The sequence below is a fragment of the Triturus cristatus genome, chromosome 11 (assembly GCF_964204655.1).
Source record: "Triturus cristatus chromosome 11, aTriCri1.1, whole genome shotgun sequence".
NCBI lineage: Eukaryota > Metazoa > Chordata > Amphibia > Caudata > Salamandridae > Triturus > Triturus cristatus.
This window is the reverse complement of record NC_140594.1, coordinates 311153479-311176944: the sequence shown is the minus strand read 5'-3', so window position 1 is coordinate 311176944 and position 23466 is coordinate 311153479.

Genomic DNA, 23466 nt, shown 5'->3' with positions numbered 1-23466 from the left:
ATTGTATTTGCATGCATGATTCTGACACACTTGGAGAAAACCTTTCCCGATACAGAGAGCAGTGCTGATCCTGTGATGTGATTCACCTAAGCTGATCTTTGAGGTATGGGGTTCCCCATTCAAACTTAGAGACCTTCTATTATTATTATAAAACTAGCTTACTAGCCAGGGAAGAGTGGTATACAAGGTATTATAGGACCTGTTTCCACTATCATTGTAATATGATTTCTCCCTTTGTTTTTTATGGTATTGTAACAAACCTGATGGTTTTATTTCTAATCATTTGTTTGTTTATGTTAGCCAAAGTACAGCACCTTAGAGCACGTAGTTAAAAATAAACATTTTAAACTTTTCCGTGTCTCTGATTACTGACGTTGTGGACTGATATGAGAACAATAACGAAAAGGTGTTCTTGATTCCCACCATTCCTGAGAGTATTCTAAGTCGCTTGTTCTGGGTTGTCTAATCATTGGTAGCTTCGATATGATACGGAGAACGAATGAGACACTGATGCTAGTCGGATAGGGGTTCTAGATACTGAGGTGAGTTTTTTGGTACACCACAATTCACTGAGGTCCTGGTTTCCTGTCCATAGTTCTGTGCATGAGCAGAATCCCCGCAACATGGCGCACCTAATGTTTTGGTTTTATGATTGAGACGCCTTAGTAGTGCTTATATTTGTCCACAACACCCTCACTCTTGTTTCCGGTTGACGGGAGTGACGGTTTAAACCTATCTATATAGTTGACTTATAGGTTCATTCAAACTTGACAATTAAAATGGTTTCTTTTTGAATTACTGACCCTTTTTGTGCTACGGGTTAATATAGATTGTTTTTCTTCTCTGCGTTCTTATGGCTGAAGTTGCTATTGCAGCGCATAGTCGCGCACCTCTCCGGTGTCATTTGACGCAGTTCGGGGTGCCAGACGATGGAATGTCTATTATCTTTGTAGTGAGTGCCGATGCATCGTTCCCCTATGAGCTGTTTTACTCTTGGGTTACTTTTCCGGAGGTGAATGCGGATGATAAGACATTTCATGCATACACTCCTACGGCAGTTCCACCTAATTACACGCCGTATAGGACGAAGGAAATTCCGAATTCAGCTTGGCAGCATCGTATTTGGTTCAATGACGCCCTCCCCCACAACATTGCTCCGGTTCGGTTAGGTCGCTTGTCCATTCCTGGGGCCACTTGGCCAGTCTTGGCCGGGTTCACACCACATCCACAATATTTGCTAACCCCGCTGGATGACTTACATCAACTCCATACCGCCTTGATTGCGGTGCATAGGGCTTTAGTGCAATACGTCTCTCGCAATGTCCAGGTGAGGGCACCTGGGGTTGCGACGCAACCAGTTGGACTGGCCGGGATCACTATTAGTCCCGTCATGGTTAATTTGTTATGGGCAAGCGCCCCCAGAAGAGGGACGATATGCCCTATTGGCTTGCTGAGAAATTTGACCAGCTGGAAGCAGTATTTCCAAATTCTACTCCTGTGGAAAACACAGGATCCTTACCATTAGTTTGCAAAAAGACTTAGTTCCAGAGGTAACAGGTTGTGAGAACTGGGGTAAAGTGTTTGCAGCAGTCTACGCGAAGTGCTTCGGCACACCGTCTATGACTGTACTGCCCTTCGCGATCAAGCATGTTCAGGATGAGCACGGTCCGGAGGCGGCGGTCGAGTTGGGTATGAGGCTTGTCTGCATGTTCGATGTAGTTGCTGATCTCATCCTTGCTAACGTCAAGGGAGATGCGGTTAACTTTCAGGTGTCGAATGAGCTGCGCCTCGTCGCCGACGTCGATAAACCCCGGCAGTTACCGAGAATTATTGCAGAGGCTTATAAGACCATTGGCCGCGATAGTTTGGGGGTTAAGCCTTTTGCTAAAACACCAGCGCAACCGCAAACTCAGACGGTTAAGTCTGCTAAAGACGACCGCCTAGCTTTTCCTCAACAAAATTGGAAAACTAAGAAACAGGGAAAGCAGCAACAGAAACAGGGGTCTCGTCCCGCGTCACTGATACAAGTGACTACTAAATGCACTTACGAATTGTGCGATCGCTCAAAAATTAGGTCTCCTGATAGATTTCAGGTTCCTTATCAACGTTCTCCTCGTTCTTCACAGGAAACATCGGTCTCACAGTCCGGTGGAGGGGAACGTGGCAGAGGTCGGAGTGCCCCTCAAGACGCGAGCAGCCCCACCCGGCTGATGGTAAAGGAAAGCAGGACGACTTTGCTCGCCAACGACCTCCGTTTCAGAAAAAGAAAGTTGCTGCACTAACAGCGAGGTATGCCACAGATAGTGAGAACACAGCTTCAGCACCTGACAGGGGCACTAACGCTGCTAGACAGCGCAGCGGAGGTTACAATAGTGCGGCAAGCACTGCGTCCATATCTGAAGGCGACAGCAACTGACACATTTATTACTGTAGAAACTGCTGATACTAGAGTGGTTCCCCCTGACAGACTATATGACATAGTCCTTTTAATTGAGGGTGACATACAACGTACCATAAAAGGGATTTTTGGTGAAAATCTGACCTCTACATATGACATTTTGCTAGCAGAGGCGGACTGGCCCCCAGCTTTCGCTTTGGCCGCTCCCAGAGGGGAGGAGGTATTCCTCCCATCTTTCGCGCATACTGTGCCGAAGGAGCAAGCTCAGAACTTTGCAGAAGAATGGGCAAAAGTGCTTGTTCCAGCGTTGTACCGTACACAGGTTGGGTGGGATAAATTATCACCAAGCCATGAGATTCCGTTACGGTCTATGCCACAGCCACAACCCCAATATCCCATGTGTTGGGAAGCTAGATCTCACGTCGCAGAAATCCTTGACAATTGGAATATCAAGGTGCAATTGAAACATGTGTGTCACCCATGAATAATCCTCTTTTCACTGTAACCAAACCTGATGGGTCGTACCACCTAGTTTTGGATTATCGGCATTTGAACTCTCATTGTCGAACGTGCGCGGTACAAAACACACACAGTTCTGCCCTCGTTGATAGTCTAATGAGAAAAAGGTTGATGACCACACTTGACATCTCCAATGGCCTTTATAGTCATAACCTGTCCTCTATTAGAAGTCAATGGACAGCCTTTACTTCTGATGGCAAACTAAAACAGTTTAAAAGATTAGCCATGGGCTACAAAAACAGTCCAGGAGTCTTTGCTGCACGTGTAGTCTCTCTGTTAGAGAGCATTGACCCTGATGCATACTCGTATGTTGATGATATTTATCTCACAGACGATGAATTATGGCTGCATCTGTGTCGCATTGACCGCATCATTGTCATGTTTGCGGACTTCAGTTACAAATTTAACTTTGTGAAATCACACATTGCAGAGTATACAGTGTTGTTTTTGGGCTATGAACTCAACAACGAAGGTCGAGGTTTAGCACCTCACTTCCTGGAGAAATGCGCATGTTTGCACGCTCCCACAACTCTGAAAAAACTACAATCTTTGCTGTTTTTTTTAAATTTCGAGCGTATTTACATTCCCTATTATGCCCAGCGTATCAAGCTGCTATATGCCTTGGTACAACCTACTTTTACCAAATCGAGATGGCTGCCAGAACATTCAGCTATACTGCACTCTTTGCAGGCTGATCTTCTTGCTTCTAAATACTTATTGACATGTGATAACCACACAAACCTGGTCATCAGAATTGTACCTGGCGCAGTGGGTTTCACGTACTTGACATTTAATGAAGGGGACACGGTCCCAATTGCTTACAAGTCACACTTGTACACTTCGGCTGAAATGCGCTTTTCTACTGTCGAAAAAGTTTTGATTGCAGTGCAGATGGCGATTCTAAAAGAGAGAGCGCTGTCGCAAGGGAAACGCATGTTGGATGTTACACCGTATCCTGCCCTTGAGGCAGTAACGAAGGCCAGTGTACCGAATTCTAAAGCTTTGCATCCACGTTGGATACAATGGGCCACTTCTTTGATGTCTCCGGATGTCACTTTCATCTTTGATGCCTCATTGCAGACTCAGGAGTATTTGCAGTATGAATTTGTTCATCCGGCTCCTCTGTCCTTGCGCTCGTTTGAGGATTACCATTTTATCATTTACACTGATGGTTCGGTGCAACCGGTGACGAGATCTAAGCATGCTTATTCAGCGGCCTGCGCAATAGTGGCTGGTACTTTTGTGCATGGAGAATTCAAGTCCGATGTTGTGCATACGCAAACATTGGCTCATTATACCGCCCAGCTGGCAGAGCTACGGGCTCTGGTGCTTGCACTGGAGTTTGCTGATCCTCGAGTGACTACTCTTATTGTGAGGGACTCATACTACTGTGTTCAATCTTTCAACGACAATTTATTATTTTGGTCTCAAAATGAATATCGTGATTTCAAAGGTAGCACAATCAAACATAAAATGCTTTGGGTTTGAGTTGCAGAACTTAAACAACGTCTGCCGCTCGTGAATGTAATGCGTTACAACAAACAAATGATGGACGGAATGCTGACAATGCAGACATTCTCCCCCAGTCAAGAGATCTGGGTTAAATCCATCGTTCTTTTGCCCACTACGCCACCCCAGTTCAGACATGGCCATATGCAAATCAGTCTTGACCCTGTGCCTCATGGGAACAGTCCAGCCCGAACTACCAAGCCATGTCTTCCCTGGACCGGAATCAAGCATCCTAGGACCGGTTTCTGGCTATCAGCCGTCATCAGCCAGGATAGCTTGACTCCAGTGGCGTAGTGAGCACGGGTCCCACGTCTGGGAATACCCATCCCACTTAGGGCGAAAAGCGTTACAACAAACAAATGATGGACGGAATGCTGACAATGCAGACATTCTCCCCCAGTCAAGAGATCTGGGTTAAATCCATCGTTCTTTTGCCCACTACGCCACCCCAGTTCAGACATGGCCATATGCAAATCAGTCTTGACCCTGTGCCTCATGGGAACAGTCCAGCCCGAACTACCAAGCCATGTAATTCACACTCTTGCTCACCAGCGCGTCGGGATACATGCTGCTGGCAACAGTTTAGCTGATGAAGCAGCGAAAACAGCAGTGACAACATATCTGGTGACAGCAGTTACAAGATCCAAAAGTAAGATTGATGATGACATCTTAGCAGCTATTGCTGCAACAGAGAAGGGTGATAATTACAAACGAGGTATCCCTTCTAAATACTCTTATCATTTAAGTCCTGATAAAGTTCCCTATGTGAGAATTAACGACGTTGGTGACAGATTGATTCCCAACGCGAACGGCAGACTTGCTTTGATAACAGCCACTCACGAAGGTATGGACTCTGCCCATGCCGGCGTTTCGGCGACTGTCACTATCTTATAACAAAGTTATTGGTGGCGCGGATTGTTTAAACAGACTTGTGATTATGTTCTTACTTGTGCCATTTGCCAGCAGATTAAACCTTCTACTGCTGCGCGTCCACCTCAAACACAGTTGTACATATCTAATAAACCACTTGGGTGTGTTTATTTAGATCACTGCGGTCTTTTCTCCTCTGATACTGCATATAAGTACATCTTAGTTGCAGTGGATTCGTGCACACGTTTTCTATGGGTCTGGCCTCAAAGGAGTGCTGATGCTCGAACTGTCATCAGGGATTTGCGTGTCTTTGTGGGAATTTTTGCATGTGGTATCCTCCATTCGGACCAGGGTCCAGCGCTCTCCTCTAAGGTGTACAAGGATTGCATGAGATCGTTGGGGGTCCAAGTCAAATTTTTGTCTCCATACCGGCCTGAGGGCAATAGTGTTGTGGAACGAATGAACCGTGACTTAAAGCAGTCCTTGACAGCTAGGGTTTTAGGTACTGGCAGGAACTGGTTTGCCCATTTGTATAGCGTTTAACGTGCACTTAATAATCTCCCTAGAAGGTCTCTGGGTGTGCGGACCCCATACGAAATGCTCTTTGGCATAAAAATGTTTGTCCCAGACCTTGATGGTCTAGACATGGTGGCGTCGGCCGCACCCTTTGACGTAGATGATCATTCTGCTGTATTACAGAATCTACAAGAGACTCGAGACAGTCTTGCAAAGGAACACTTGCCCTCCACAACTGATGCTGCACTTCAGATTCCGGTAGTTGGCTGGCTACCTCGAGTTGGTGACCTGGTCCGTGAGAAGGTGGAGAACAAGAAGGAGTTCGGCCCCTCTTATCATGCTCCAGTTCCAGTGCTTGGCGTGCAGGGTACAAGAACAGTCCTGGTCGTAAGGATAACAGGTACATCTCCATTGACAATGTCAAATTACAACGAGTGGCCGATTCTTCTTAGTATGATTCCAGCGGTCTCTTGTCCAGCAATGCTGAGAAATTCTGTTTTGGCTCCGGCAAATACGAACAGCCCTGACATTGCCATCGAGATGCATACAGTTACTTATCCTTTATTGCGTCCACCGGCTGGTGGTCCCGTTGAAGATACTTAGTATACCTATTCCACAGATGTGTCATTGCCTGGTGTGCAGTCAAGTGCAATTGACCAGACACGTTTTTCATTTGACACTACCTCTACAACATCGAATGCCCCATTGAAAATTTCAACTTTTGCTATTTGGTTTAAAAGAAATTTTTTAATTCCTCCTTGGACTTACATTTGGCTGGTGCTCATATCTATTTTTTTGGATTTGTGGTTGTCTTTTTTCGTCTAGTGAATGGACATTATCTGACCGAAAGATCTGCAATTAGATTAATTGATGGAACTTTGGCACCCCACTCCTCATCACACATCATGAATAGGGACCAGACTTTTGTTAATATCACTGCCTGGCCTGTGTTAGATGGGATTGTATGGGATGCTGTAAAATTTCAAATTCATGGCCCTACAGAGGTGATTAATATCCCCAATGCACATCGTGTTTCTATGGGGGATGTTGTGAAACAAAACAAATGCTCTGATGATTGGGATGTCCAAGTCGTAGAGGCTCTTTTTTCTGATCTGAAATATTATGCTGCTTTTGATGCTGAAGATTTGTATTTAGACTCAGCAAATTATGGAGAGTTGTTTTGCTACCAACACTATGGCAATCATTTCCTGCTTAAAGCGAATACATTTAGAAATGTTGTTGATTATACAAAATGGGAACATTGCCCAGCTCCCATTGAAGACAGCTCCAAAATTCTAATGAAAAAAATTACATATTTTACTGATTTCAGTGTATCTAAACCCTAAGCCTTTTATTTTAAAATGGCTGCTGAGTCAGCTTCCAAAGTTAGACTGACCCACACTAAATTATTGTATTCGAAGTCCTTTATGAATGAATTAGCTATAGGGGGCTATGAGCTGTGGAAAGATACCATTGATCTTAAATCTGTTTGGGGTTCTAAAATGTGGCAGGTGCAAGGCTCTGAGGCTTTGCATCGTGCGTGCCTTATCCCGAACCATATGTTATTTTTGAATTCTACTATTTTTCAGACCACCTGCTTTGGATTGGCTACTTCTAAAAAAATTAACGCTCCTACTGTTCCTGATCTAGGTGCTTATCCAACCTGGGATAATCACACAAATATGTCCCTTGATGAATTACAGTCCCTGATTACTAATACATCCTTTAATATTTCCACCCTGGATCCTCAAGGATGGTTATTATGGCGGAAAAGTTCAGATTCATGTCAACATCGTTTTCTGGGTCTAATACCCGGCTATACACAGGTTAGAGTAGACCCCAGGTTTGAATCTTCCCATTCGGTTACTACCTATTCCGTAGGAAAATTATGTCAAAATTGGCTTAAACATTCCACCTTAGCTTCAGTTAAACTTCATTTGTCCAAATTAACTGACGATGGGGATTTGAATGATTTTGCTAAAGGCCCTGTGGGTGGCAGGTCCAAAAGATGGGTATATGCTATTTACAACGAAGTTTGGAAATTATCTCAAATTGAAGCTGCTTCTAGATTAAGAGCGATTGATCAAGCAAATTTGGAAAAAGTGCTTGCTGTCATAGATAAAAGCATTAACACCCTTTCTTCCATAATTTATACATTAGATAATATTGTTTCATCTGTTGTGGATATTGTACAGGATGACATGTCTGTCTTATAGCATGGTCAAAATCAATTGCGTTCTATAATGCAGTTTTCATGGACTTTACAAACATTGAAGGCTGGGAAAGTTTCCTGGGATTACATGAACACATTATCTTTATTTCTACCGTTTAATCTGACTGTTAAACAACAGTTCATGTCCATGAAGGATGCGACATATTCACTATTGCATATTGAAAAGTTGGAACCTTTACCTTTCTCTGTGGCCGAATCGAACTGTGTGGCTTATCCATGGGTTAATCACACTACCTTTTCCATTGTTTAAGTTCACTTCATGTATGAAACACTATGCCTTAGGTAGATATGAACCACTAGGTACCGCTTTCCTACACGAAGTTTGGTCGCTCCCATTTACATACAGGTGCATGAGAGAAGGTAAAGAGGTTTATTTAAAAGGAGAGAATTGCACTTCCACACCTGATCACTCAGTAGTTTGTAGGAACATCCAATTGCATGGCGCATGCAACTTTCACGCCCCGAATTTAGCTTGCATTTTGAAGGGAAATCTTGTGCCAGCGATTACATCAACTTTCACGTTATTAGCTAACGGCAGCTATTTGCTTTTAAATAATGAGGCGTGTTGCGGGATGCAAGCAGGGATTCTGTACATTGTAACTGTCTCCCAACGGGTAGTCTGTTGTAAGAATGTGCTTTTCCCACCCCCGCATGGGAGGCTCGATGTATCCATCTGGCCTTCCATACCAACCTTGAAAGCAGAGTTCAACAAGATGAGCTCTATTGTCTCTAAGGGCTCTATTGTCTCAAAAAGAAGTCGCCCTAACTTCCTCTCGTGAAACATTTGTCCTTCACATAGCTAACACCCACATCAAGGTGCATGCTCTTTTAAATACTGAGCTCCCCCTTCATTTCGGTGCTCTGATTCACACTATATTCGATGCCTCGTCAACAACTGGCCAGGCACTTTTTTTCAAAGTTGTGGGCTCCAGCCTTGTGACCTCATTCCAAACAACATTTGGTGTGATGCTGGCATTTTTTCATTCTATTTTTTCCAGCCTCTTCGGTGGGCTTCCGTTAATTCTCACCTTGACTGCTGGTGTGCTGCTGTTGATTTGTTTGCTCCGCAATGGCTGCACGATCTGTGTCATACCACACCCTGCCTCGGCTGCTTCAACTGCGCAACCGGATGCTTGAATACTATGGAACACTACCACTGGCCACTTTGAGCGTAGCCTATGGATTATCCTTCCGGTTCTCATACGTTACTTGTTTGCAACCTGTTTTCCATTGCCTAGATTGTTCATTTGAATGGGCTCTGGATTTGTGCCTGTCGAACACGGCGTCTCCTGCCCCCAATTATGATCGACTGATGAGTCCGTTAGTGGCTCATGAGTTAGACTGTTCTGGTATCGGGATTATGGCCTATGCAGCTGCACATGGAATCCTAGGAAATTGGGATGCTGCAGCTCACGACTTCCTGGCGCGGAGTTATCTTGAAGAACACGCAAGTTGTCCTCTGATGGTGCTAGAGGCTCCAGTAATCGAAGAACATGTATGTTCCTTTAGTTTATTAGATTGGATGGCTGAATCGTTAACTGAAGATTACAACAACTTCCTCTTGGAGGCTGTTGCAACATACTGTGCCTATACGTTGATGGATTAAATTGGCTGTTGTCCATCTTCGACCTACAAAATCCGAAATCTCAGATAAAGGACCTAGCAAGGAAAAAAGATTTTCGCTCAGTCAGAGTCAGAAAATCTGGCATGGAAAGGAAAAATGTCATTACTTGAGTCCCCTCACTCACCAGGGTTTCCCCACGGTGACATGCTTCATCATAGTGGCCATCTCAACCCGCTGCGGGTTGAGGCATGCTACTAATTGCGAAACTACGTAGGAGCACTGTTTTGTGAGGAACTATGTGTAGTGCAGTGGTGTATGTGGAGTGGAGTTAGTTAAACATATCTAACTAGTGGGCGAAATAACTTTATTCTGGCTCCTTGTTGATATGTTAAAAACGGGGTGGGTCCCTAAGGTACCTGGCTTCAATGGTTCAGGGTAGGCCTGGGCGGTAAATTTCGTTCCGCTCGCGGAATTTGTGATATTTTGACATTTTCGCGTTCCGCGCAGAGCGCGAAAATGTCAAAACTTTTGTAATCTGCCGCGAAACAGAAGTATTTTTCTTTTTCGCGCTTTAAAAATGCGTTCTCGCGCTCGCAGTCACAACTTACCGGGTCCCTGCGTTCGCCGGCGAGTTTTCCTATCCGTTCGCATGCGCTACGAGCTGTTGGATTGTTGGTAGCCGGTCACGCTATCCCGCGAGAGTTTGCGATCGCGAACATGTCATTGCGATCGCGAACACATAATTCGACCCGGAACAGGTAATAAGCATCGCGAGCAAGATGGCCATGCCCATTAGCGACCGCATTGGCAAGTTGGAGATATATTTCCCAACGATCACGCAAAAACACATCGCGAATGGGCGGGAAAAGCAATCTCCGCATCTTCGCAAAAGTTCCGCGTGCTCACGGAGATTTTGCGCAATTTTGCGATAATTTGCAAAAGTCAATTTCGCAAATTCCGCCCACCCCTAGTTCAGGGGTCCCTAGTGGACGTCAACATGTTTCAAGCTTCCCTAATGCTCTTCTTCAGGACAAACAGGGTCCAGCCCTGTGTGTACCACTCCTTACGTGACCTAAAGTGAGGTAAAATGAATCATGCTGCAACTAATAAGCATGCAAGGTTAATACATACGATTAAATAATCACGTAGTATCTGTTAATAAAGAAATTACAGCAGTATTATCAGAGACAACCTACTCCCAGTGGGGTAGGTGAGTTTCAAGCTGCAATACATAAATTCACTCCTTCATTTAAGTGTGTATATCCCATGCATTCACGCGCTTTGCCATGCTGGGTTAGAAAACATACACACTTCTTATTATGCAACAATTAGAATGTGGCGCTGTAAGCCAGTGCCTGGTATATTTAAAAACAAAAGTTCACCTTGTGACAAAACCGCTACACAAGACGAATGTTAATCGTTAGGGAGTGTGTTTACATGCATTCTTGTGATGAGCCATGCTGTTTTAGTGTATTTTCACTGCCCGTTAGTTATGCCTCTATTGATTCACATAACGATGTTAAATAATGCGCGTGATGGTTTCTCAATGATGACAAACAATACATAACGAACACAACATATATGGAGGAGGATAACATACTAGTTACAAAGCAACACTGTGCTTCATGGTCTTTGAGGGGCTGAGAGGTTCGTTCACGAACGCTAGAAAGAAAGCAAGACAAAGCGTGGTTAAATGCCTTGTTGCTAATGGGGAAAAAAACGGGTGAGCTGTGGTGAGTTCCGCAGGCTGCCAGGTTTTCTGGTCCGCTCATACAAAGAAAGAACTTACTTGTGGGAAATCTCCTCTCGGGCGTATTAACCTGATATGTCCCTCGAGACCGCATATTGGCGAGTCTCTCCCGGGTGCCAGTTTTAAGAAGGAAGTGTTTGCGCTCAGTCATACTGTGAAGACTAGAGCGGCAACATTCACAAAATGGCCGCCTACTAGGCTAATGGGGACGGCCCCATTCGGAGTGAAAACGGGTGGGTGAACTCTAAAGGTTTTTTTTTCAAATGCTTCATAAGAGGTCTTGATTACATAATGAGATAATTTTAAGACACGCTGTTCAAGGATTGTGTAAAAAGGAAGGTGTTAAGAAAGGAAGAGGACAACATATACACGTAGACAAACACGGTGTATGAGTTGTCTGTAGGTTATTTCTAAGAATGGATTAGGGTTCATAGAGGGCTGATATTACCTCTTTCACATTTCCATGATTAATATGTAAGGGGTATGTGGATTTAAACTGAAGGCTTATTGTTACACTACAAAGGGTCCCAGTATGTTGGTCATGTGGTGTGCCCATACTGTGGTGTCAACGGTAATACAGGTGACCCAGTTTTTAGGTTCATGTTTGATCTCATGTTAAGAACTGGCCCCAAGAAATGCTATCGTTTAGACCTTGACTATCGGTGCGTAATTTGAACACCCAACGTTGCTCCTTCTCGAGGAGTCTTTGCTCTAGATTGTCACTGCTTTTAATATGTTCCAGGATCACCCATTTCATATTGTTGGGTGTGTGTTGTTTTTTAATAAAGTGTGACGTCATTTTTGTGGTTGCCCGCTTGCACCTGATATTACTGCGGTGTTCCACAATCCTGGCGCTCACTTTCCTGGTAGTCATCCCTACGTAGTGGAGGTTGCAGGTGCAGGTGATCAAATATACCAAACCTGCTGTATTGCAATGAGTAAAATTGCGTATTTCCCAGGTCATTTGATTGTTGAATTCTACCTTTTTGGTGGCTGAGGTCAGGTGGCATCCACTGCAGTTACTGCACGGATAGTATGAGTTTAGTGTGTCCGGGCAAGAGTCTGGATTTTTTATGGTTGATTATGATAAAATATCCAAATGATGCAAGTATATCAAGCGATACTGGTGAGAAGTTTGTGCTTTTATTTGTTTATCAGAAAAGAGCAAGGATGGCACAGCCAACACGTGTTTCGCCCTCTAACCGGCCATCAGGCCTAGGGCTTCTTCAGGGCTGAGCAGAGATAGAGTAGCCATAAGAGTTCATAGCACCCAGTCAAGTGGATCATATAGTTAGTATATGAGGGTGTGTTAGGTGGGAATAGAGGTGGAGGGGTGAGGAAGTAAACAAGTTGTTAAAGGAGACCAGTGAAAACGGAAGGAAGGAGGGAAGAGAACAGAGTTAGAATATGAGAGAAGGGCAAGGGTTGTTTCCGAAAAAGAAGGTGTAGTTGCAAGGAGAAGTATATGTGTGGGTTAATACAGGATAGATATTATGTGGGGGTCAACGTTAGTGATTGGGGTGGTCGAGCAAGGAGCGGTTAGGTTGTGCGGAAAGAGGGGGAATGTGATAACGGTATTTGGATCATTTAGATGGTGAGGGAGAGAGATAGAATAGAAAGTAAGAAAAGGGGTAGGTTGGCATTAGTGGAGGAACATTACATACATTTAGGACATTTGCATGATTATTTATGTTTAGTCAAATGCAAACAGAATGACAAGTGTGATAATGGAAGGTAAATAAATTACGAGGTTTTGGATAACAACAAGTAACGGTGGCGCGCGTATGCAAAAGGACATTCAGAGCAAATAGCGATTGACAATGTACATGTTTGTAAAGATTTCATAATAACAATAATTATGACAGCGTTTGTGTCCAGGACAGGAGTGGGATAGAGATCCGTTCGTAACATGCATGTTTGTAACACCATCAAGGTCACGAAGGCATTATTTCAATTTACAGATTCAAGCGGACATTCAAGATCACAAATGAGGAGAGAGCATGTCATACAAGAAGTCGGGTATTAATAGTTAATAGTTAAGGTACAATTCGTGATGGTAAAGCAATGACATGGTCGAGAGACGTCAAAAACAGGATATGTAAAATCAGATGTAAGATGGTAGAAACACAGTATATAATTACAGAATTATTTGGAGTTCAGCGTCAAGGCGGTCCGGTCAGGTATGAAGGGAAGAGAGAGAGGTTGACTTTAGTCACATTATTAGGAGGTGGCGTCAATAAAAGTGAGGCGGTGACAAGGGCGGGCCGCGGGTCGAATGTGTCCTTCGTTTAAGAACAAGGTGATTTGAAAGATGCAGTATCATGCAGGTATTAATCATTAATGATCTTGTGATATCTTTAGAAATAATCGAGACAGTAGTCATGGGCATTGTGGCAATATTGTGGAGTGTGGCTAGTTCAAGGTGTCAAGAGGTGCTCATACGCGCTAGACTCAGGTAAAAGTGTAGGAATCGTTCGTGAATGCCAACCGTAGCGTGATACTGGTGTTTCATTTAAAAGTGTGTCGAAATTGTGAAACGTACAGATGCGCTCGGCGTATTGGGTGAGCAAGGCCATGTGAGGTGCTCAAAAAGATCGAGGTTCCCTTACCGGGAGGTCAGGTAATGGGATATCAGAATGATTGTAAGGGTTTGTCAACCCGAAGATTCTAGAGGGAAATCAAAACAAAGCAGAACAATTGAAGTGCGGGTAAAAAGGCCGACGTCAATTGGGACAATACGGGGGTGGTCTGGTAGCTCTTACCTATTGTCTTGGCTAATGCCAGGTGCCGAAGGGTTTCTCAGATCGTGGCGCGATGTGAAGCCGGTAGGATTGTGCGCAGATAAGGTGATCGTGTGTAAAGACTTCCGGGTGAACTGGAAGTGACGGTGAACTAACGATTGGCGCCATATTGGAGCGGGGTGTTTGGAGAGGAGCAATTGGCCAATTAGCAAGTAGGACGAGAAGGGCGGTTGCCATTTTGGATTGGGGAGAGGAAATAGGTAAAAAAACATAACGAATGAACATTTGCATGAAAGCGCTGAGAAACCCTTCGGCACCTGGCATTAGCCAAGACAATAGGTAAGAGCTACCAGACCACCCCCGTATTGTCCCAATTGACGTCGGCCTTTTTACCCGCACTTCAATTGTTCTGCTTTGTTTTGATTTCCCTCTAGAATCTTCGGGTTGACAAACCCTTACAATCATTCTGATATCCCATTACCTGACCTCCCGGTAAGGGAACCTCGATCTTTTTGAGCACCTCACATGGCCTTGCTCACCCAATACGCCGAGCGCATCTGTACGTTTCACAATTTCGACACACTTTTAAATGAAACACCAGTATCACGCTACGGTTGGCATTCACGAACGATTCCTACACTTTTACCTGAGTCTAGCGCGTATGAGCACCTCTTGACACCTTGAACTAGCCACACTCCACAATATTGCCACAATGCCCATGACTACTGTCTCGATTATTTCTAAAGATATCACAAGATCATTAATGATTAATACCTGCATGATACTGCATCTTTCAAATCACCTTGTTCTTAAACGAAGGACACATTCGACCCGCGGCCCGCCCTTGTCACCGCCTCACTTTTATTGACGCCACCTCCTAATAATGTGACTAAAGTCAACCTCTCTCTCTTCCCTTCATACCTGACCGGACCGCCTTGACGCTGAACTCCAAATAATTCTGTAATTATATACTGTGTTTCTACCATCTTACATCTGATTTTACATATCCTGTTTTTGACGTCTCTCGACCATGTCATTGCTTTACCATCACGAATTGTACCTTAACTATTAACTATTAATACCCGACTTCTTGTATGACATGCTCTCTCCTCATTTGTGATCTTGAATGTCCGCTTGAATCTGTAAATTGAAATAATGCCTTCGTGACCTTGATGGTGTTACAAACATGCATGTTACGAACGGATCTCTATCCCACTCCTGTCCTGGACACAAACGCTGTCATAATTATTGTTATTATGAAATCTTTACAAACATGTACATTGTCAATCGCTATTTGCTCTGAATGTCCTTTTGCATACGCGCGCCACCGTTACTTGTTGTTATCCAAAACCTCGTAATTTATTTACCTTCCATTATCACACTTGTCATTCTGTTTGCATTTGACTAAACATAAATAATCATGCAAATGTCCTAAATGTATGTAATGTTCCTCCACTAATGCCAACCTACCCCTTTTCTTACTTTCTATTCTATCTCTCTCCCTCACCATCTAAATGATCCAAATACCGTTATCACATTCCCCCTCTTTCCGCACAACCTAACCGCTCCTTGCTCGACCACCCCAATCACTAACGTTGACCCCCACATAATATCTATCCTGTATTAACCCACACATATACTTCTCCTTGCAACTACACCTTCTTTTTCGGAAACAACCCTTGCCCTTCTCTCATATTCTAACTCTGTTCTCTTCCCTCCTTCCTTCCGTTTTCACTGGTCTCCTTTAACAACTTGTTTACTTCCTCACCCCTCCACCTCTATTCCCACCTAACACACCCTCATATACTAACTATATGATCCACTTGACTGGGTGCTATGAACTCTTATGGCTACTCTATCTCTGCTCAGCCCTGAAGAAGCCCTAGGCCTGATGGCCGGTTAGAGGGCGAAACACGTGTTGGCTGTGCCATCCTTGCTCTTTTCTGATAAACAAATAAAAGCACAAACTTCTCACCAGTATCGCTTGATATACTTGCATCATTTGGATATTTTATCATAATCAACCATAAAAAATCCAGACTCTTGCCCGGACACACTAAACTCATCCTACTTCATTTTAGGGGGATAGGGGTTTCTCCCCCTGTCTCTGGGCCAGAAAAATAAGAAGAAAATACACGCTTATTATATGATGAGTAAGGGATGTGGATCTTTTTCCCCTCACCTAAAACGCAACACTGCACGGATAGTGTCCACTAGGTAATGTGTGTAGGGTTTTCTGCCCATCTGTTTTTGCTGTGTTCTTATGGCAAGTGTGGACAAAGTAGTTTCTCAGGTTTTTCCCTTTTCTGTGGCTAAACATAGGTCTTGGTATGTCTAGGTTGCCACTGTTCAGTGTCCGCCAGTGTTTTTGATGATCTGTGTCACTTTGTCTGATGCAATGTTGTAAGTGGTTATGCAAATTGGTCTTTTATCCTGTGCCGTTCTTTCTTTCTGTCTGGGTTCCAGGAGCGCTTCTCTGTGGTTGATTGCGGCTCTTTTTTTTAGCTGTTGAGATAAGGTATTTTGGATGGTGTCTTGCTTTAAATTTTTCTGACAGGTCTTTTGCTTTAATGTTGTAGTCTTCTCTTTCAGTGAAATTTCGTCTGAGTCGCAAGAATTGTCCGAACGGTAGGTTGTCTTTCAGTTGCCTTGGGTGAAAACTGTTGTAGATTAGAAGACAGTTCCTAGCTATCGGTTTGAAATGCGTTGTTGTTGTCAACTTTCCTTGCTTAGCCATGATGTTAAGGTCCAGGAAGACCAATTGAAACCTACTCATAGTGTGAGTAAACTTCAGAAAGGGGTCCTGGTGGTTCAGCCAATTGACAAAGTCTGTTGCTTCTGACTCGTTCCCGCCCCAGATCAATAACACATCATCGATGTAACGTTTCCAGAGCTTTAGGTGTTGGATATGGGGGTTAGAGTTGTTGAGTATTTTCTGTGTCTCAAAGTGATGGACGTAGAGTCCCGCTACACTCGGCGCGAAGGTGCTCCCCATGCTGGTACCGTGCACTTGGCGGAACAGTGTGTCTTCAAACTTGAAGTAATTCTCAGTTAGGGCCAGCCAGCAGCATTCAAGGACCACATGTCTGGGTGTGTGGTAGACCAATGGGTTTTCAAAGAGTACTTCTTCCAGAATTTGCAAAGTTTCCTTGTGCGGTAGACTAGTATAACGGCTTTCCACATCAATGCCAATCAGGATGTTGGTTGTAGGATTGAATTGTAAGTCTTGGAGGAGGCAAAGGACAGCTTTGGTGTCCTGTAGGTACGTACTAGTACTTTGTATGGTGGGTCGAAGAAAAGCGTTGGCAAACTTAGAGAGTGGTTCTAGTATTGAACCAATGCCAGACACTATTGGTCTCCCTGGTGGTTTTTCCATTGATTTATGGATTTTGGGGATGGTGTCAAAGTATGGGATTGTAGGGTTGGTGTTTTTCAAAAAATCAGCTTCCTTTTTAATTATCCAATTGTTGGCTGTGGATTCTTCTGCCAGTTAAGCAATTTCTATGCGTAAACGTTCTGTCGGGTCCTCCTTGATTTTAGTGTAGTTTCTTTCATCCGCCAACAGTTGTAGGCACACTTCTCGGTATGCAATCTACAACAGTTTTCACCCAAGGCAACTGAAAAACAACCTACCGTTCGGACTTTTCTTGCGACTCAGACGAAATCAAACTGAAAGAGAAGACTACAACATTCAAGCAAAAGACCTGTCAGAAAAATGAAAAGCAAGACACTATCCAAAACACTTAATCTCAACAGCTAAAAAAAGAGCCGCAAACAACCAGAGAGAAGCGCTCCTGGAACCCAGACAGAAAGAAAGAACAGCACAGGATAAAAGACCAATTTGCATAACCACTTACAACATTGCATCAGACAAAGTGACAAAGATCATAAAAAACACTGGCGGACACTGAACAGTGGCAACCTAGACATACCAAGACCTATGTTTAGCCACAGAAAAGGGAAAAATTTGAGAAACTACTTTGTCCACACTCGCCCTAAGAACACAGCAAAAACAGATGGGCAGAAAACCCTACACACATTACCTAGTGGACACTATCCGTGCAGTAACTGCAGTGCATGCCACCTGACCTCAGCCACCAAAAAGGTAGAATTCCTCATTCAAATGCCTGGGAAATACGCAATTTTCCTAATTGCAATACAGCAGGTGTGGTATATTTGATCACCTGCACCTGCAACACTCACTACGTAGGGATGAGCACCAGGATTGTGGAACACCGCAGTAATATCAAGTGCAAGCGGGCAAGCACAAAAATGATGTCACACTTTATTGAAAAACAACGCACACCCAACAATATGAAATGGGTGATCCTGGAACATATTAAAATCAGTGACAATCTAAGGCAAAGACTCCTCGAGAAGGAGCAACGTTGGGTGTTCAAATTACGCACCGATAGTCAAGGTCTAAACGATAGCATTCGTTGGGGCCATTTCTTAAGATGAGATCAAACATGAACCTAAACAAAACTGGATCACATGTATTAACGTTGACACCACAGTGAGGGCACACCACATGACCAACATACTGGGACCCTTTGTAGTGTAACGATAAACCTTCAGTTTAAATCCACGTACCCCTTACATATTAACCATGGAAATGTGAAAAAAGTAATATCAGCCCTCTATGAACCCTAATCCATTCTTAGAAATAACCTACAGACAACTCACACACCGTGTTTGTCTACGTGTATATGTTGTCCTCTTCCTTTTTTAACACCTTCCTTTTTACACAATCGTTGAACAGTGTGTCTTAAAATTATCTCATTATGTAATCAAGACCTTTTATGAAGCATTTGAAAAAAAATCCTTTTGAGTTCACCCACCCGTTTTCACTCCCAATAGGGCCGTCACCATTAGCCGAGTGTGGTGGCCATTTTGTGAAGGTTTCCGCTCTAGTCTTCACAGTATGACTGAGCGGAAACACTTCCTTCTTAAAACCGGCACCCGGGAGAGACTCGCCAATATGCGGTCTCGAGGGACATATCAGGTTAATACGCCCGAGAGGAGATTTTCCACAAGTAAGTTAATTCTTTGGAGGAACGGACCAGAAAACGGGGCAGCCTGCGGGAACTCACCACAGCTCACCCGTTTTTTTCCCCATTTGCAACGAGGCTTTTACCCACGCTTTGTCTTGCTTTCTTTCTAGCGTTCGTGAACGAACCTCTCAGCCCCTCAAAGACCATGAAGCACAGTGTTGTTTTGTAACTAGTATGTTATCCTCCTCCATATATGTTGTGTTCGTTATGTATTGTTTGTCATCATTGAGAAACCATCACGCGCATTATTTAACATTGTTATGTGAATCAATAGAGGCATAACTAACGGGCAGTGTATTTGTTTACTAAAACAGCATGGCTCAACACAAGAATGCATGTAAACACATTCGCTAACGATTAACATTTGTCATGTGTAGTGGTACTGTCACAAGGTGAACTTTTGTTTTTAAATATACCAGGCACTGGCTTACAGCGTCACATTCTAATTGTTGCATAATAAGAAGTGCGTATGTTTTCTAACCCAGCATGGCAAAGCGCGTGAATGCTTGGGATATACACACTTAAATGAATGAGTGAACTTATGTATTGCGGCTTGAAACTCACCTACCCCACTGGGAGTAAGTTGTCTCTGATAATACTGCTGTCATTTCTTTATTCACAGATACTACGTGATTATTTAATCGTATGTATTAACCTCGCATGCTTATTAGTTGCAGCGCGATTCATTTTACCTCACTTTAGGTCACGAATGAGTGGTACACACAGAGCTGGACCCTGTTTGTCCTGAAGAAGAGCATTGGGGAAGCTCGAAACATGTTGACTTCCACTAGGGACCCCTGACCCATTGAAGCCAGGTACCTTAGGGACCCATCCCGTTTTTAACAAATCAACTAGGAGTCAGAATAAAGTTATTTCACCCACTAGTTAGATATTTTTAACTCACTCCACTCCACATACACCACTGCACTACACATAGTTCCTCACAAAACAGTGCTCCTACGTAGTTTCGCAAGTCGTAGCACGCCTCAACCCGCAGCGGGTTGAGATGGCCCCTATGATGAAGCATGTCACCGTGGGGAAACCCTGGTGAGTGAGGGGACTCAAGAAAGGACATTTTTCCTTTCCATGCCAGATTTTCTGACTCTGACTGAGCGAAAATCCTTTTTCCTTGCTAGGTCCTTCATCCGAGATTTCGGATTTTGTAGGTCTACAATTGGAACAGGAGGGTGGACATAGCTTATCCCTCTTCCTCCCCCCGTTTTTTGATTTTGTTGTCCATCTTCCTCACATACAAACTGGAATTTTTGATTTTTTTGCTCCAGAAAGGGCTATATAGCGTCCCTGATTGGTTTTTATTTTTTACTTTTTTCCACAAACTTTTCGAACTTTCACTACCAATTATACGGATTGGCAATATATGAACTTGGTTCTGTCTCACTTGAACTTGAACTCTGCATTCTTACATTGCGTCCCTATTTTGTTCGTGGTCCGATCATGGGAGGGTGTAGTGGAGACAGGGTTTTGTCTATGTTAGCATAAGCGTTTTAGATGTTAACGCCATCTTGCCACTTTGCTGCTTTTGCACACAACACTACAGGTAGTAAAACTGCTTGCTTGCTTTTCTTCAAATGAGAACGGTCTGTTGTTCACATCCCTAGGCGTGCACCGTGACCTTAGTCTGAACACTGTGTGCAGAAACCGTCAAGGTCAAATAACAATGTATGCTGTTGAATTCAGGTTGATTGGCCCACGCTCTAGACACAACAAGCACACAGCTGCAAATATCTGAAACTCAGGTCCCTATAATATCGCATTTGCATGCATGATTCTGATACACATGGAAAAAACCTTTCCAGATACAGAGAGCAGTGCTGATCCTGTGATGTGATTCACCTAAGCTGATCTTTAAGGTATGGGGCTCCCCATTCAAAACTAGAGACCTTCTGTTATTATTATAAAACTAGCTTATTAGCCAGGGGAGGGTGGTATACAAGGTATTATAGGACCTGTTTCCACTATCATTGTAGTCGCTTGTTCTGGGTTGTTTACTCATTGGTAGCTTCGATATGATACGGAGAATGAATGAGACACTGATGCTAGTCGGATAGGGGTTCTAGGTACTGATGTGAGTTTTTTGGTACACCACAATTCACTAAGGTCCTGGTTTCCTGTGCATAGTTCTGTGCATGATCAGAATCCCCTCAACAGTATCCAACCCCTGACAGTCACTGACCCTAAATTGAGAAATGAAGTGGAATTAAGTAGAAAAATGGGTACTGTTAACACTTACTCTACGGAGAGCATTCTCTCTGTATCACACTGTTTGCAGACAGTGAAACTCTCATGAGAAATACACCACAGAGTATTAAAATGTATCTACTAATAACAGTGTACATTGTATGAAAAACTTGTCCAAACAGCGACTTTTCACTTAAATAACCAAGGTCTGAAGGTGCTGAAGATCATACTAACTGCAGTCTTCTTACTGTGGTGAAAACTTTACACATAGTCCATCTTCTAAAGCAAAACAAGCACATGTATTTAGGTTAGTACCTGGTACACACAGACCTCTATATTAAGTAGAAATTGTCATGCTGAGATGATACTGTCTAATAGCTCAAGGCTGCCTACAATACAGTCCGACCACTTGAACGCCGCGTCCACGATGAGCTGGATATAGGCTGTACAAAATTAGATAGACAAGTAATATGGTAGTTACCAGTCACGATGTAAAGTGTAGTACAAACTAACTTACTCTTTGGATCATGTCATCAGTGATGTCATCAATTATGTCATTTGAGATGTGATCAGTGATGTCATAAATGATGTTACATGAGTGGTGTAATATGTGAAATCATAAATAGGGCATGGCTGGGCACAAGTTAGGTGAATTGTTTTGTGCTTGTTTTAGTTAAAAACATTTAAGTTGTCACTGACATATTCACCTAACTATAACGTTACTTTAACCTTTTGGTTTTTTTCAGGCTATGTCCAGCTAATGGGTGTAAATGTTTATAAAACACATGTACTCCTTGTGACCAGTATGTTGATACCTTGCATGCATATAGAGATATTTAACTATTGAGACATCATTATGAGCACGTACATACACAGAGATATGTAGGTCTATACTTCATTCAGGGGTGGCACTGCTATCTGTATGTATTTGTGAACACATGCATATGTAATGCTTGGAGTCTTGAATTCTAGTGTAATAGATGTGTAACATGAAACCACAGTTTCCTTTTCCGCAGGAATTGTAAATAAAAAAGTGTTTTAATAGAACACGCACGAAATAAAGAAACATGCATGGAAAATGTCAAAGATCTGGCTTTTTTCTAGGGGCAGTGTTTGGCAAACATTAGGTAATTTGTGCGTGTCACCCAGAACTAAGCTAGAAAGTGAATCCCATAACTAAGCAATTCTCAGCATGCATTGTTATGGGTGCTGGGAATGGGGCCCTTTTTCTCAACAGACTTCAATAGTAGAGTTAAGCTGTTCCCTCAAAAAAAAATTTATGAAAAGGAGACAGAAGAAAAGATTTGCGTTAGAATTGGTGAACCTAAAAGGTACACACATCAAAGTATTGCATGTTAGTTACTTTTTACAAAGAGATGGCATTAGAAAACACAAACATGCACATGCACACACACACACGAACACACACGCACATACACACACACACACACCCACACACACACACACACACACACACACTATTTCTCTTCCCATACCCAACCAGCTGTTCAGAAGAAGGAAATACTAAAATAATTTTCAGCAGTGCTCACTTCCTTTCTGCAGCTCTAAATATTTGGAACTGAGTAGGCATGCTTATAAAAGTCTCCATAACTCAGCCAAATGTTGTCTGTACAATATACAAGTTTGTACAAAGAAAACAGTAACTTCCTCATGAAACTTCACCTCATGCCAAATTAGCACCTATCTCCATGGATGTTAATTTCTTACTGAGCCTTATGTTAATATTAATGTATAGGCATGTAGTTGCCTCAGCCACAACATTAAGCAGAAAAGGACTAGCTATAGGGATGGGCATTTCAGTGATATCCTCACAGTGGCAACATTAACTCCCACACAACAGCAGCATTTCAGATGACAGACATATCTTTAAAAAGATGGGAAAGGCAATGGGCACAGGAACGTCACAGATTATGTGAATCTGTTTGTGCCTAAAACTTAATGAAATGTCCAAAAGAAACATACACAAGAAACATGGATCTACTTCTGTTTTTAAGAGGATCTATTTTCCATTTGAAACAAACAAATTGATCTAGATTGCAACAACTCTCACAATTTTATTACCTTCACAGTAAAATACTGATGGACTGACTTC